This window comes from Sebastes fasciatus, chromosome 5 (genome assembly GCF_043250625.1).
Source record: "Sebastes fasciatus isolate fSebFas1 chromosome 5, fSebFas1.pri, whole genome shotgun sequence".
NCBI classification, from domain to species: Eukaryota; Metazoa; Chordata; class Actinopteri; order Perciformes; family Sebastidae; genus Sebastes; species Sebastes fasciatus.
In genome coordinates, this window is record NC_133799.1 from 26,000,376 (window position 1) to 26,017,107 (window position 16,732).

The 16,732-nt window shown below is 42.7% G+C and overlaps 1 protein-coding gene across 1 annotated transcript in view; it reads left to right on the forward strand.

Moving 5' to 3' along the window:
* Positions 1 to 883: 883 nt before the first annotated feature.
* The window catches only part of lnx1 (ligand of numb-protein X 1), a 92,428-nt gene continuing 76,579 nt past the window's right edge, over positions 884 to 16,732 (forward strand). The window contains exon 1 of the mRNA XM_074636123.1: positions 884 to 1,007. The gene's annotated coding sequence lies outside the window, so the exon portion shown is untranslated. The remainder of the gene's footprint in view (positions 1,008 to 16,732) is intronic.

A 16,732-nucleotide genomic window follows, 5' to 3' on the forward strand; every position in this document is an offset into this window, starting at 1 on the left:
TCTTATTTATTTAATTCTGGCATTTTTATTTAACACTTACTAGATCCGACTTCTCAGCATTTTATATTTACTTATTTGCACTGTGGTTATTTGTTATATATTGCACGTCTTAATGCAAGTATTTGTATATATTTCTTATATTCTCATTTCCTTATTTAGAATTTTAGTACTTACTTATGTTTCTTTACATATACTGTGTTTATATTGTAGCATTATGTACATAATATACGTATTACATACTCATTTATTTATATTTTCTTACTTTTTTTATGTTTATATAAGAGCAATTGTAGCGCCCCAATTTCCAATTAATAAATTATTTCTGATTCCAATTTCTGATCTATGATATCTGTGACATCCTTTTTTTCTTTTTTTTCTCCCTTACACTTATAAATATACATAATATATGTACACATATATATATATATATATATATATATATATATATAATTTTGTATTATATTATATATTATTATTTATCAAACGAACATTATTGAAGGTAAACAGTGGGGTAAATAGATAAAAACACAGATTGTGCCTTTAGTTCCAGCTCTTGTGTTTGATTGGTTACTGTAGCTGTCAATCAGTGACACCTGTGGTGATTGGTCATAGGTCAGAAAGAGGGCGGGACAAAGAAAAAACACGGTAGAGGTGCGAGAGAGCTACCTCTCTAAAGTTAGATCAAGTAAATGGAGGAAAACTAGTCGCAGTAAGTTAAAACACCAACACGCACTTTGTTCTACTTTATCTCGGTTAATCAGCTAGCAACAGTTTCTCTAGTTAGCTTGTTGTGTAACTAGTGGATCAATGAACGAGTTGGACCGGGCGCTGGATTCAAGGTCAGACAGACCTCACGGTGACCTGGAGAGCTGTGTGTGTCCTCTGATGAAGACACCTGTTGGAACGCTCAGATGCCACGAGGCCGGATGACGCCATTGCTGACCGGAAGTGGCCGTTGGTTTCATCTTCAGGACCATGAACTGTTTCTCCAGGACAGATGACGAACTGTGAGTTTCACTTTATGTGTTTTAAAGATTCTGTGCATTTGAGCTGAATTTGTTACAGAGAGATTTAGATAATAGAGGAGAAATAGAGATTTTGCCTCAGAAACCTGAGAGGATTTAAAGGGACTGTTTGTTACTTCTTACACGCTCGCGTGTGGCTACGCTGTTCAGACGAGACTCCAACACAAACTACACGGAAGCACCAAAACCTCTTGGTTCTATCTAGTGAAGCCCGTCTGTTAAACAGTGTTGGCCGCGGTCGGAGGACGCGGGGGAGACCTTAGCTTTGGTCTCCAGGACCGGAGTCTTGTGAATGTCACAGTACGCCAAGGAGTAAAATGTCCTGCGTACCGCTGAGTACCGGCTCACTTCGAGCACTGAAATTTATTTCTACATATTAAAAAAATCAGTCAGTAAACTGTTATTCCTTTTCATTTAAAGACATGTCTGGGGTCAGTTATTTAAAATAGAGCATAGTCAACTTGAACAGATCTACTGCTGAGTTTCTTTCTTTAGTCGGAGGGTATTATTATTATTATTATTATAAGTTAACTTTCGTGGTTGCTAACTTAGGAAACCGAACCCAAACGCCCCATCAGCCCAGTCTGAAGTTAGTTACATTAACTTAGGCACAATATAAAGAGTGTTGCGGTGCTCCACGTATATTTAACGTATGTAGGCTAAGGTATAGAAACCAATGCAGCGACGATTGTAGGAAAGTGTCCCACTTGAAATTATAAATGTAGTTACATATCTGAAACTTGTAATTGCAGTAACCCCAACATTATATAAATGTGACATCAGTCTATATTTGTTTAAATGCACTACAACGAATTAAAGTACAACATTTCTCTAACTTTCACAGTTTGTGTAATAGGCTGAAACTTGCCCAGCCTTTATGTGTGTGTATGTGTGCTGCAGTCCTCCCAGGTCTATTGGTAGTAGTGATTAGGTGGCTGCTGGCTGCGGAGGTACATTATTAATAACTTTGCTGAAAACACAGCATACACCCACAACTATCTTCCAAACCGAACCACCACCCTGCATAGTATAATGAGCAAATGAGCCGGCAGAGACCGGCCGAGGTTCTTGAACCTCTCAGGGATGAGACACTCTGAATGCAGGTCTCCCATTATCGGACAGCCGAGTGATGCAGAGCACAACCCCATATTAACGCTAATCGCTTTAATGTATTCACCTGCACATTCTGCATGATGGAGCCAGGAAGCATTCGCAGCCGTCCTCGGTGTCGTTTAATACCGTGAAAATAGGCGTGGATGCCGGATGGTTCGGTAAACACCAGCGTGATCAGAGAGCGTCATTCAACATCAATTATAAGTTGGAGAAAGTAAAAGAGTGAATGTGTGGTCCTCTGAGAGTCCATCTGTGTGTGTTTGAAGTGTTTATGTGTTTCCAGACTGGTGATAAGTGATGAGGGTCATGGAGAGTGACAGGGTGGACAGCCAGCGGGAGTGTGTCAGTGGTCAGGCAGGGTGAACTCTGGGTAATTTGACAGGGATTTCAGCTGGCACGCAGGACACAGCTGTTCCTGAGCAACTGCAAGGTGGCAGACTCTGGCAATACCATGAGAACTGTGGCGGCCATATGACCACCATCTTTAATGGGGTCATAGACCCCTTTTCTGTTAGTAAACAGTCGTATTTTTGTGGGCGGAGCGTTGTTGACTTGTTTTTTTTAACAATTGCTGAAGAAAATATGAATTTCTCTGAATGTGTACAGTCACTCACTCTCCTGGACCGCAAGTGTTGAGGCCCAGACACACCAAGCCGACGTCAAAGAACTAGCGTTGAGGAAGGCCAACTGTTGCCTCGCCTCATGTTGCCTTCGCCTTGGCCGATAAGTTGCATTTGAACACACCACAAAGACTACAGCCGACGGTCAGTTAGCACGTAAGTCTTGTGCCTACACGACGACAATTACAGTAACAGAATATCGATTCATATTTGATCAGCGCTGCCTAGTTTGACCGTTTGGTCGGAGTTAAGCGAGTGATTGACAGCTGCTCAGAGACGGCAGACTCCAGCTCGGCTCTGATTGGTTGTTTTCCTCCAGTCTGTGAAATCCTGCAGATGCCATTAGGAGCACCGGAGGACACAGAGGCACATGATTTTTTTCAGATTACCTGTCTCATGCACTACTGTCAGGATATAAGAACCATTTTATAAAAATAACTTTTTAATCATATTTGCTCCAATTCTACCCACCGCATCTTTAATACTCATAAATATGTATTTTCTCGTTCACTTTTCAGTGATTGATAGATATAATCTTTAAATCTCCTCCTTGCTCCTTACTAAAGTATTGCTTTTCAGTTGCACTCTGAAAAATTGCCATTGCATCAAATTGCATCATCTCTTACCTTGAAAAATTGGGATGGTTAAAGTACATTACCTGTGTGCCTCTGTGGGAATGATGAAGGTAACAAAACACTGCTGATGTCCAGCGTTCTTGTCATCACTTTGCTCCATAAATTGCCAGAGTGCCACAGGGAATACAGTCCGTCAACTCGCAGAAAGTTACCTTCACTCACTTTATGTCATTATTTTAGTTTTTAGTATTTAAGTCGGAGAGGTCAGCGGAGCTCACAGCTTGCCTGTGTCAGTCCAACTGATAATGATGAAACCAACGTGCTGATGGGAATCATTCAGTGTTACTGTGGTATTAAGAACCGGTGATAAGATAAGAAAAGTATTTAAGATGCAAGATAAGATGCATTTTAAATGGTCTTAGTGGAAAAAGTTGACATTTAAACAAACAGTAATATCATATAGGAGATGACTTGCAGAGAAGGCTGGTGCAGTAAAATGCATTAAAATTATTATATAGTCATTACATCACTCAATGTCATTACTGAAAATCGACAAAGTGAGCTAAAAACAGCCTGATTATTGTAAACAAACACGTGAATGCATGTGTCCACGTACGAGTGTGTACTGTATTTAGATCAGCGTGTAAAAGCTCAGCGTTTTAAACTGGATTTAATCATCTAAACACAGAGAGATCATAACAGGTTATTATATAGAAGAGGCTTAGCTGCACAATGACTTCCCTGCCCCGCCCTTCATTGTCTGGTGGAGACCTTTATTTCCCTTCATTCTCTCTTTATGTTTAAGCTTATATTGTTATAACACGCTGTTATTATTCCTCTACATTATATTTCCTCTCTTTAGATGAGACTACCTTTTGAAGGTATGCATCGATTCAGAATCGTTCACATCCGCATCACGATGCATCTTTGAATCAAGACATTTCTACACCTCTAACATGAACGTCGTATTTCTACCGTTTACATTGCGACCCGTTGCAACGAAAGATAAAATAATTGCAGCCGTGATAACTCTTCATTGTGCCTCAGAGTATTGTAAAGCCCCTGAATGGCGACACACAGCCTGTCTCTGTGTGTTGTGTGTTATTCTGGCGGACTCAGCCATGCCCTACCTGCCCAGTAGGCATTGTCAGAGGCTCCCCGCCTCCGTTAAATCACCTGACTGCTCTTGTGATCAGCCACCTGCCTGCACAGCTGCTGCTCGTTTGCTCATTAGCTCCCCAGGATCTATAGAGGACAGTTAGCATCGTGGTTAGCCAGATTGTTTATGTTGCCTTGCTGCTGGGTTTGAGCCGCTCTCACTTCACTCTACCTGTTGCCTGTTCTGACTGCCTGTTGCCGATGTCCGTTCTGATTTCTGAGTTCCTGTCTTACTACCTTTGACCAACTGTAAGCTTGACTTTTTTAAAGAGTAAACAGCATTTTGTCTACACCCTGCATTGAGTCAGCTGTTTGGGTCTAAGCTCAGCCACACCAAACACACACCAATGCAGAATTAAAACACACAGGGTCCACTGCTGCTTATTGAGGCTCTCTTGAGTCTAATAAAATCCAATCATTAGAAGAAAACCTTGCAAAGGGCCTCCAGTCGCATCATTTTGGAAGTGAATGTGAATGACAAGAGGAGCATAAATAAAGAACACAAAAAATAGATCACTTTGGGGAACAGTCATTTGATGAATAAACATAATAACCAGCAGTGGCGAAGTGCGGCCTGCGGCGAGCTGCTGTTCAATGTCCAAGAAAAGCTGCAGCGGGTGCTCCCGAGCTCAGGAAGCTGCGACCGTTTGATTCTGCGGTGAAGTGCGGCCAAACAAAATTGGGAAAAGTTGAACTTTTAGCGGCAAAGTGCGGCCAGAGAGGACCCGCAACCAATCAGGAAACAGATCCTGTGATTCCTGCGACATCTTAACCTGTGTTACAAAGAATTTCTTCCTGCCTGAAACACATGAACACGCCTCCCGGCCGCAGAGCCGCGGAATCAAACGACCGTCGCAGCTTTTCATGGACATAACCTAGCAGCTCGCCGCACTTTACAACGGCTGTTTATTATGTTTCCTCATCAAATGACTGTTCCCCAAGGTGCTCTATTCCAGTTACAGTCAGTCCAATTACATTTCACTGGGGAAACTAACTAATGAGGGTTAAATTGACTGTAAAGAAAATGTATGATATTTTAACACAGCTTCTCTCATTTTCTTGTGGTAAAGGACCATTATATAAGCTTGATTGTACACTCAACATATCCTGATATAGAAAATAACGACCTTGGAAGAGAGTGGCATTGTGAAGGTTGTCATTAAGAGCTAGACACCTGATGTGTGGTAAACTGAAATAAGAGTGAAAAATACTCGAGAGCTTTGTGCTCTGGTGGAAGGACGCTGGTCCCTCCTCACCTCCACTTTGACCTCTGTCCACCTCTAGACACTGTTGATACTTGAAGCTGCTGGTTTATGGAGAGTGGAAGCTGCTGACAGGCGCCTCCCCAGAGCGCCGTTAGCGCTGTCAGCGGCCGCTCAGCAGGAAATGCCCCGGCTTCAGGCCTATCAATGGGCCCTTTCAACAGGCACACACCAGCCCTGTTCATGCCCGGTAAACACAACGGGATTCACACCTTCCGAGCACACCAAAACGTACAATCTGGACATTACAAACACTGCATGCAGTTAATGAGTCTCTGATACACCACATTGTTTTATTAGAGCCTACAATTCTAACTAACAAAAACAGAGTTATGGTTCTATATAATTTAATAAAAGGTGAGATGAGGATTTGCTGTGTCAGATAAACAATCTCCAGACTCTGAGGAAAACACATAATTATCTGATCTGAAAGTCATCTTTGCTCACACCTGTACGCTGCATCATCTGGGTAATTATAATGAAGTTAACGCTGAATTAAATGAGGCAGGGGACGCGGAGAGAAAGGGAAGAAGAGCGAGCGTCTGAGAGGATGAATAAGAGCATTAATGGACTGAAGGGGATAGACGGTAGATGAATAAACAGATTTAGAAAAATAAGGCAGGGTGAAAAAACACATCTCATAATCATGAAGATTAATTGACTATAATGCCAGCTCGCTGTGTGTTTTTACCTTATTTATGAGAAGGAATTAACACATTTTAACAAGCGGGCTTTGAAGTTAGTATTGATGAAAGGAAACGGGGGTGAAAGTTTGTGAATGTCTGAGTGTGTTTACGAGACGAGAGACAGACGGAGAAAGAAAGGGAGGGAAACGTCTCCAGACAGCTGCGTTTCGTCGTTCTGCTTCATGCTCGGTCCATCTTCCTTGTTAGTGGCGACTCGCGCGGCTTTCATCAGGATTTCTCACACATCTCAGGGTTTGGAAAAGCAGTTTCTCCTCTCTGTGTGTGTTTGTGCGCCCCACACTTTTTCATAAAGGCTGGCCCACACTAAAAGATTTTTCAAATCTTAACAGATGTTTAAAATGTGAGAGAGCCCACACATAACGACATACTATGATACATTTAACAGTTTTGTTCCTATAGTGTGTGGAGGAGTAACGATTTGGCCAAAAAAGCCCAAACACACTAACAGATTCATCAACAACAAAAGTCCCCACTAAAAAAAAACAGAAATCTCGCAAAATATCTCGCGATCAAAGGTGACTTTAGTGTAAACAAACATGGCGGACGACGGGCAGGAAGAATTAGTGATGTTAGTTTTTACTTTGTGCTGAAAATTCATGAAGGATGGATGGATGAAGTCATGGAGACACGTTAAATAAACACCACAAATCAACAAGTTGCTCCTCCATTTCTGAGCTCCATCTTACTACTACTTTATGCTTCACGTTTAGCATTAGCTCATGCATTAGCCGCGGCCGCCATGACGGTGGTGGTTGTCCTTCCTTCTTCAGTAAGCTTGGTTCTAAACTGCATGTGATTATCATAAAGTGGGCATGTCTGTAAAGGGGAGACTCGTGGGTACCCATAGAACCCTTTTTCATTTACATATCTTGAGGTCAGAGGTCAAGGGACCACTTTGAAAATGGACATGACAGTTTTTCCCTCGCCAAAATTTAGTGGAAGTTTGGAGCGTTACTTAGCGTCCTTGACATGGTTGGTACCAATGGATTCATTAGGTTTTCTAGTTTCATATGATACCAGTATTTTCACTCTAGCCCGGTTCAACCTCCGGAAGATCGATTGCGTTAAAGAAATTAGTGGCGCTAAAACAAATGTGCGTTAACGCGTTATTATCGTGTTAACTTTGACAGCCCTAGTTTATTATTTAGGATTTGAAATCGGTGCGGCCAAGATGGATTTCCGAGCCGATCGGGAGATGTAAAAAACCCACTTAACATACCTCACACCACTGGAACATCTGGAAAGATAATCTTTACAACCATCAAAAACTCGGGGCGTTTATGATGATTGTCGGGGGGGGGGGGGGGAGATCGGGCCCAAAATTGGCTTGATTCTTGTTAAATGTGTTCCAGGCATTAGTCACCTTCTAGCAGTCACTCACTGATATGATTCACAGCTCAAAACATCAGAGAGCTGCCTTAATGAGGAGGTTTGCATCAGATAAAATATTAAACCAAAAACATGCAGGTAGACTTTGAGTGTTGCATGATGTGGCTAATCTGTTACGTTGGTGAGCTTAATGATACGAAGCAGGACTTTCAGTTCATCTGATTAACATACTGAGTCATTCCCCAGCAGGCTGTGAGCCTTTCACATAACCTTGTCTAATCACTGATCTCCCACATCAAACGTGTCAAGCTCCTCACATGAATTCTGGCAAATCAAAAGGCGACGAACGAACGAACGGACTGTGCGCTGAATTCTAAGTCAAAGTTGTAGCCTCGACTGGAACAAGGTGTTCTCGCCTTGCTCCATTTCTCTTTCTCCGTCGGTCTGCCTCCTCTCCTCTCGTACCTCTCCCTCTCTGTGCCCCCACCTCTCCGTTTGCCGCTCTGATAAGAAGACAAAAGATAAACAACCCCTCCAGCATCTGCCATCGATCGCTCTGGGGTAAAAGCTTAATGGCTTGGCTCAAAGTAATAACACTCCTGGAGTTCTCTCAACTGATGGGAATGATAGATCCTCTCCCCTCAGCTGCACCTAGAGTTTGCAACCAGGGTGAAAGCAGGAGCACCGAGATCAGGACAAAAGAAAAGAGAAATATGCACCTCAAAGAAATACTTCAAATGAACAAAAGGAGACTTCTCTTCTGGAGGCGGCGAGTGTATTGTTAGCCGTGCCCTTCCTGGCGGAGGTGGTTTGGGTTGTGCCCCCACGCTTGTCAGTCATCTTGATGAGCTGTCCACATTGAAATAGTGTCTCGCTCCTGGCTGAGGCAGTCCACATCCCTGTGGTCAGTATTCTTATCTGCCCACGTCTAGTTCAGCCATTGTTTCTTAGTCACTGATTTCCAATTTTGTTTTTATTACAACTTCCCTGCTTGTGATTGTCACAGGTTGGCTCGCTGCAGAGGTATTCATACCGTGTACGTACCCCGAGAAACACATATTCTCTCTATTCCAAAAAATGTCCCCAAATACTATTAAAAACCCAATTTCAGGCAAACAAGGAAATTGAAGCAACTCGCAGTCTGATAATGTGAAAATAGGATTTCGTGGTTACTTTACTGTAATATAATAAAAATGTGTGAACTCATTACTGAAGACAAGCATAGCATTTAATTCAGAGAAACAATTCCCTGAAAAATAAGTTCTGGTGCTGTGATTGTGTTGAACCGTTTATCTGTTTTACAGCGCAGGTCTCGGAGGTTTTTACAGTGTTGGTTTGTTCTTTGGAGAGAGAGGATTGTGGAGCAATTTAGATACTATAGAGAGCTGAAGTCCTGACGTCATCCCTGAATTAGCTTCTCTACGCAGTCTCTCATTGAGCATTTCTTTCATTGCTCTTTCTGAAAAAGACTCGCCTGTTCCTCAGGTTTACTAGCCATATTCTAAGTGAGATACATTTATTTATTTTGCTTTTGTTTAACCAGGCAACACAGAGTTTCAACAATTAACATACAAAATAAAACATTTGCAAACCAACATCCTGGACTCAATAGATTTTAACATATTTTGAAACTCGTTCAGGGTTATTATATTTTGAAGCTTAAGATCAGTCTGTAGATCGTTCCATGCAGTAGGTGCAGAAAAGTCCTTTGAATGGATATTGTAATTTCCATAATTTAAATTTAAAAGAGAAGATAATTAGGTCGGAATTTTACCAAGAATAGCTTTGTAAATAAAAACACACCTGTGACTGATTTTAACAAAGTCAAATAGAAATGTATTTGTTAGCATACAAAAAACCTACATCTGACCTGACAATGTTTTTTTTCTGTAATAGCATAAAGAAGACGGTACCATGTGCATAAAATCTGAGTAAAAAAGATTTTTTTTGTTTTTTTATGGAATCAGAACAGTGGGATCTGCATTAGTGTGTAACATCCAACATACAGTATAGCACTCCTTTGAGAGGGCACATGCACTGAGAGGATGCATATATTTGCAAATGAAAAAAAGTTTTGACTGCATATAAACAAGACTCGGTCCAAACCGAGTATATGTCTGGACCGTGTTCGGTCAGTCTGTGAATTTGTGGCTAAATTGTTCCATTAATGGTCCGTGGTCACGTCTATAATGTTAAATCCAGAGGTACATGTCCACCAGGTCCGTCGAGGACACTAGGGGGACGTGCTGCTCCTCTCAACTGGCCGTTCAACTGGTGACGTATCCTCTCGTTGAATGCACCTGATTGGTCCCTGGTTTTCTGCTCGCCGTTTCAAACAGGAAACAACATGGCGGCCTGCTCGTAAACTTTCTGTTATTCCGTCTAAACAATCCACCAAAATCTACTTCTGAAAACATTTGAAGAGAGAAATAGGCGATGCCACTGCTGAATCTGGTTTCATTTTCAAACTAAATCACCTACTTTAACAGCTTGGTCCAAGTTTCGGGAGTCGGACTCGTCGCGCTGGACGGGCTCATTTGCATAACAGACTGTTCCCGCCCTTTCATTTTGAAAGAGCAATGGCCAATGAAGAAACTCCAACACTCGGCCGACCTATCGTGTAACAGACTTTTGCGTTTGTCAAAAATCAATACAGTGTTTTTGAGAATCAATATGGTATCACAGAACATAATATTGCAATTCCTACATCTCTAATTTGCGCCGCCTCAAGGTATTTGGCATCTAATTATAATGATACTGTATTAGTTTGTTTCTTAAAAATAACCATCCTGTAATTTGTGTTATAATTAGTGTGAATGTTTCTTGAATTGAAGCTCTGTTTTTGCCAAGTTGTGATGATGAGGATCGGAGGAAGAGGAGGGTAAATGGGGGACAGAGATAAACACTTCTTTTCTGGGTCTCATCCTCTTTAACGCCTCTGTCTGTCTTTTAGAGCGGTTTCCTCCCACATTGGCTTTGACACTTTCTATAGCTTCAGCCCTCCAGACTCTCCCAGGAGACGGTGACTGCTGCTGCTCTCTTCCTCTTCTCTGGAGTATTTAAAACATTTACTGAGGTCCCAGCTCTCTGCAAACATGTCAGACTCCATCATGATCACATCACAACTCCCAGGTGCTGGTCCAGACTTAGAGCTGGACCAGGAGGATTGTGAAGGGTTTGAAGCTTCGATAGAGTGACACAATATCTTGTGGTTCACTCAGTAACGCAGAGTTTTTGGTAATTTAGACAGACAATTAGGGGACTAATTAGCCATCCAGTCATTACAGTGACTTATTAGATTTAATGGTGTCAGAGATTGAAATGGTGTCATTCTCATACTAAAAATAATCTGCACTCTGGATGACTTCACTAATTGACGTGGGCTTCCAGAGTTGCCATGGCACTCTGGAGCAATCCTCACATTGGAATTAGAAAATAGTGTTTACAAGGCTTTCTCTCATTTACTCTTACTGAAACAGGGATTACTCTGTCTCTGTAATACATGGGGGTCAAACGCCGTACGTGTGTTGATGAGGTGACAGTGAACAGAGACAAGCCCCCTCTGCTACTGTGGGAACAGGCGTGACCCCCGACCCCTGACCTCACAGCTGAGGCTCTCTACGGTTGGCTGTCTCCGTGGCTCCGTGGGCCGCCTGATCACAAACACTCACCTTGGGCCTGACGGACTGTGATGGATGGTAACCCGCGAGCCGCGAGGTCAGCCGAGTCGGCCCCATACGGAGTCAACCGGCTGACCTCACATAGGTGTGTTCATGTGGATGAGCGTGTCAGTTCATAGGGATGCAACGATACAGATACAGATACAGATATTTGAAATAACAATTTGGCTGATAGCTGACACAGATGTTTTTGTTTATTTTGTTTTTGCTGTTATTTATTCCTCTTTTGTGCCAGAAAAAAAAGACCTCTTCATTATAAGAAATATACTCACTCAGCATTTTATTACACTGTCTTTGAATGAGCACAAATACAATTATACAAATTTATGAAACAACCTTAAATATAACCTTCTTTCACATGAAAAATAATTAAAAAAAGAAGCTGCGGGGCCACAGGGGTCTAACGTTACCGTGCACCACGGCGCCGTGCACACCGGCTGTGACCGTTCTGTCCTCTTTGTGGAGTTTACCTTAATTAACATTATGGTTTCCTTATAGCATTGGGTTTAAATCGGAAATATTGACAAATAGGTGTGTTTGCTTTTCACACCAAATCCTCCGCCATCTCTCGGTCTGTCGACCCTCTCTCGTCCCGTGTGTGTGAAATATGACACCTGTTGCATTCACTGTCAGTTTATAGCGTCTGTTGTCCGACTATCTATTGATAACACGACGCTGATACGCCAAAATGAACAAAAAAAGCAAAATGACGGTGTGGCCGGTGGGCGCATAATGTAATCGGTGTGTGCCCGACGGTAACACAGACTACCGTGACAAACCTAGTTGACGGGGAGCGAATAAAGAGCCCCGCTCTGCTGGTGCTGCTTTCAGGCCTCGCTGCCTCAGCTGTCTGGGTTGGACGGACCCATGACGGAGCCGCAGGACTACGATGCGGCGGCCCCGACGCGTCGTTTGTCGTTGAACATAACGTTCTTGTCGCTGATCTTTCAACGAGACAGTGTAACACTCCCACGTGGACGACTTTTTCTTTCACTTTTATTTGTAAACACACCAAACATGCGCATGGTCGCCCGCTGCCATGCCAGAGTCCAGCCAGTGTTTTTTTCTCCGAATCAGATACCGATGTTCGCCTTATAAATCGGTGCATCCCTATCAGTTATTCATGCAGTTATTCCTCCATGTTTAAATAAGCTGTTCTTAGAGTTTTGTTTTGGGCCAGATGAAAAAAGAGGTGAAAAAAAGCTCAACTTTGATGGTTTGAAGGCTTAAATCTGCAGGTGTCAGGTGGCTATTGCTTAGCAACAAGCAGAGACTGCTCTTGTTGAGGATACTTCATGATGACAGCGTGGTGTTGATTTTAAATTTTAAGCTCTGACAAAACTTGTTAATATTCAGACATGAACAAACACAGATGTGTGCGTCTCTGTGCGCGCTGGATATTCAGCTGACGGCCTTGAGTTTCCTCCCGAGGAGTCGCACTGCGTTAGCTCCAGCCTCCTATGTGTGCATGGCACGATGATGATATCTCCCCTCTTAATCTTCAAAGTGAGTCCTGACACTCATGAAAATGTTCCTCGGCGTCCGCCCCGACAGCCTTCCTTACCGTTCCCATCACGAGCGCGTAGATGCATATATACATATGGGATGTGGGGATGTTACATAAGCGTTCTATGACGGATGGGAGAGCTATAGCTGGAGAACACGTCTTATCTCTGAGATCAGACGCGTTGATACAGAGATGATGATGATGAGGAGGAGTTCAAAGAGAGAAGCTCAATCCTGGGTAATAACCAGGGATGATTGCATTATTAGGCAGACCACTTTGTAAATTACATTTTGTGGAAGCTGGTTCTGTTTAATACGGATCTAGTCTGTGATTTTACAGCTGCAGCCAGGTAGAGAAAGAAGCTAAAGTGTCCTCCAGGGATGTCACGGTGAGGACATTTTCCCACCGGTTACACCGGACATTTTACAAGAAGAGATGGTGCTCACTATATGTAGAGGGCTTTCATTGGTCTTTAACGTTAGATGGCTGTTAAGGCTGTTAAGGCTGGGACGATACACCTATCTCCTGATTCAATACTATCACGATACTTGGGTGCCGATTCCATATGTTTGCAATTTGATACTTTTAACTTTGTAAAATATCTAAATTAATACAGTAAAAATGTTTGATTTTCAGCATGTATGTAGTCAGAGAAGTCAAATATAGAAGTCATTGTCAGGAAATATTTATTACATTTTTTTCCAGCAACCCAAAAATCAAAGAATAAAGACATTTCCCTCACAAATTACCCCCACCCCTAGATATATGATGATGATAGTGAGGTCCATGGAGAAATACACCGTTTTTGACAGACTAGCTCGTAGTTCATCACTCGTTGCCCCATCCACCATGATTCTTTCTCTTAAAGTACAACAAAGAGAATCGTTAAAAGTACCGGATCGATAAGCAGTATCGGTAAGAGTAGTAGTACCGTTAAAATGGTAACAATACCCATACCTAGACGGGCGACGGGACGCCATTTCAAGCCCTGAAATGAGTATCGTCACTCTCAGAATTTTGGCATCAACTTGGTACATCAGTATCAGTTCTCGTGACATCTCTATTAGAGGTTGATACCGTGGTTCATGAATGACACACTCATGAATAGAAAACAATGGGTGGTATGTGTGGCATTCATATAAACTGCCCTTTTAAAAAATGCGTCACCAATAACGCCCACACCGCTACCTGCAGCTGTCACAGGACTACACGGAAACTGAGAGGAGTTCATCATGACATTTGTAGGTAATTGCTGATGTAAAATTAGACAGTGTTCTGCTCTAAAAGCCCTATAAATGGAAGCAGCTCTTTTGTTCTTCACCAGAGAGAAAGTCAAACAGTCAAACAGGGAGGCAGATGAATCTGTTTTACTGCCAGAGTGGAAAAGCTTTTACAGGATCTTTTAACTAACTCTCATTGATGGCTTCCTGTCATGCAGCCATCACAGAGGAGCTCACGCAGATGACATTCACCTACAGTGATCTCAGCTTTACTGTAGATATTCTGTTTTTATTTCATCTTACAAAATGTCTCTCAGGGGAACGTTGTGCATCGTAAAATCAAAGAGGAGCTGCCCTGGTGCTCGTGTGCTGGCAGGCTGGCAGAGGGAGTGGTTCTGGGTGGGAGAAAGTCACCGGAGTTAATTATGAGAAAGGTCTGCTCTCTGTTTGGAGGAGAGACAGCAGGCCAACAAGACATTGTTAAGATAAAAGCACGGGGAAAGACCCGGCATGAAAGGAGACGGAAAGACGAGCAGTCAGAGAGGTTCCTCCTCTTCGACCTGCAGTATACCAGAAACAATCAAAGACTTGAGTCGAGCCAGAAAATGAAATGTCGTGCTGAGATGGAGACGAAGGAAAATCTCTTTAGATGAAGTAGTACAAGTTTACAGTTTACTGACTGTAGAGGCTGGAAAACTGAGTACAGAAGCTTCTTTTACCAGCATACAGTCATCTCCACGCTTTAGTTCTTAACATTTCAGTCCTGGTTAATTTGGTGACGCCTTGTTGTCACATTCTTTGTAAGAAGTGCCATGTATTGATTTGTAGACGTGGTGCAGTTAGCGCTAACAGTGAGGAGTGGTGACAAACACATTGTTTTTTTCTGCGGTTGCTTCACAACAAAAGCCACGGAATGTTTTTCCATTTGAATAATTTCAAAATGAAGCAGCAGCAGTTGGAAATGTTAGGTTATGCCGAATTCACACCAGGCAGCGGCGAAGTGCAGCACGCCGCAATAACTTACATTTCTCTTAAGCCGGGAGGCGTGTTCATGTGTTTCAGGCGGGAAGAATTTCTTTGTAACACAGGTCAACATGACACAGGATCCGTTTACCGATTGGCTGCAGGTCCTCTCTGGCCGCACTTTGCCGCAGAATCAAACGGCCGCAGCTCACTGAGCTTGGGAGCGGCCGCCGCAGCTTTTCATAGACATTGCATGGCAGTTTGCCGCAGGCCGAACTTCGCCACGGCTCTGGTGTGAATTGGGCAGTTGCATTAGCAATAACTTAATACATTGAAGCTGATATCAGTGAGATAAAACTGTGCTAGATTTAACATACATCGTTTCCTGTGAATCCCTCGTGTTTAGGTAGGCAATCTGAATCCAGCACAGGAATGGCGGACTCCACCACTATCAAAACACAAGCTAAATGTAAATACACTGAATGAGTTTTGCAGAAATAATGCCCACCATACAGTGAGCATGTATCAAAAATGAGCTTTGGTTTCATGAAAATCTTTTTTGGGTCAGTATTGAACACATGTTTTTATCCAAAGGCAGAAAGCAGCACAAGATGTCCCGATAGTGGAAAATAACTGTAGGGGAGGCAAAGATTTCCATAAACACAACTCTGTCCTCCAATCTCCAAAAACAAATGTTGACAGGACAAATACCAAACATTTGAATCACAAGACAGATTTGAATAGTTGGCAGACGATTCATGAGAGAAACAAGGCAAGACAGTGTTCACTGGATGATTTATATTCAGCTTTTTGGGTAATTGTTTTCAAAACAGTGTGTTCACTCCAATACGCCTGAAGATGTCTCTGATACAGATTAAAAAATGGTCAGTGGAACACAGGAAATAGTGAGTGTCTGCTGGTAAATATGAGACCGGCTCTCACACATTCACACACATGTCTGGCCATCCTGAAGCACCAGGAGAATAACACGCAGTTCAAGGGTCTGACGTGGGTCAAAGGTCACATATTGAGTCCGTCCTCACAGCGACGTTCATCTCTGACACCTTTGAAGACGGGTCGTACATCATGGTGGGGAGTCCTGCGTGTCAAACCAAGACCTTGTGTAACAACGACCATCCTTCCTGTTTGTGTGTGTGTGTGTGTGTGTGTGCGTGTGTGTGTGAGCACTGAGGGCATGAGGGGGTGGACATCAGTCTTCAATGTGGGTTCTTCCCACATGCTGGATTATTTCACCATGTCAGAGGCTTTTTTTGTCTCATGATGATGCTAAATAAGATATTTAATATAATGCATGTAATAGGGATGCCGATTTATAAACTTGTTACCGATTACACTAGACATTTTATAAGAAAAGATGACGCTCAATATGTGTAGAGCGCTTACTTAGATCTTTAACATTGGATGGCTGTCTGGCGTCTCTGGTCCAGCTTTTGCTGCTACGCTGCGTCACCGACCGTGACCGCTATTTCCTCCACACGGCTTCATACCAAAAGTTTAGAGATTGCCTCATCAACGTCATGGTTCCCTTTAGCACTGGGTTTAAATCTGAAAT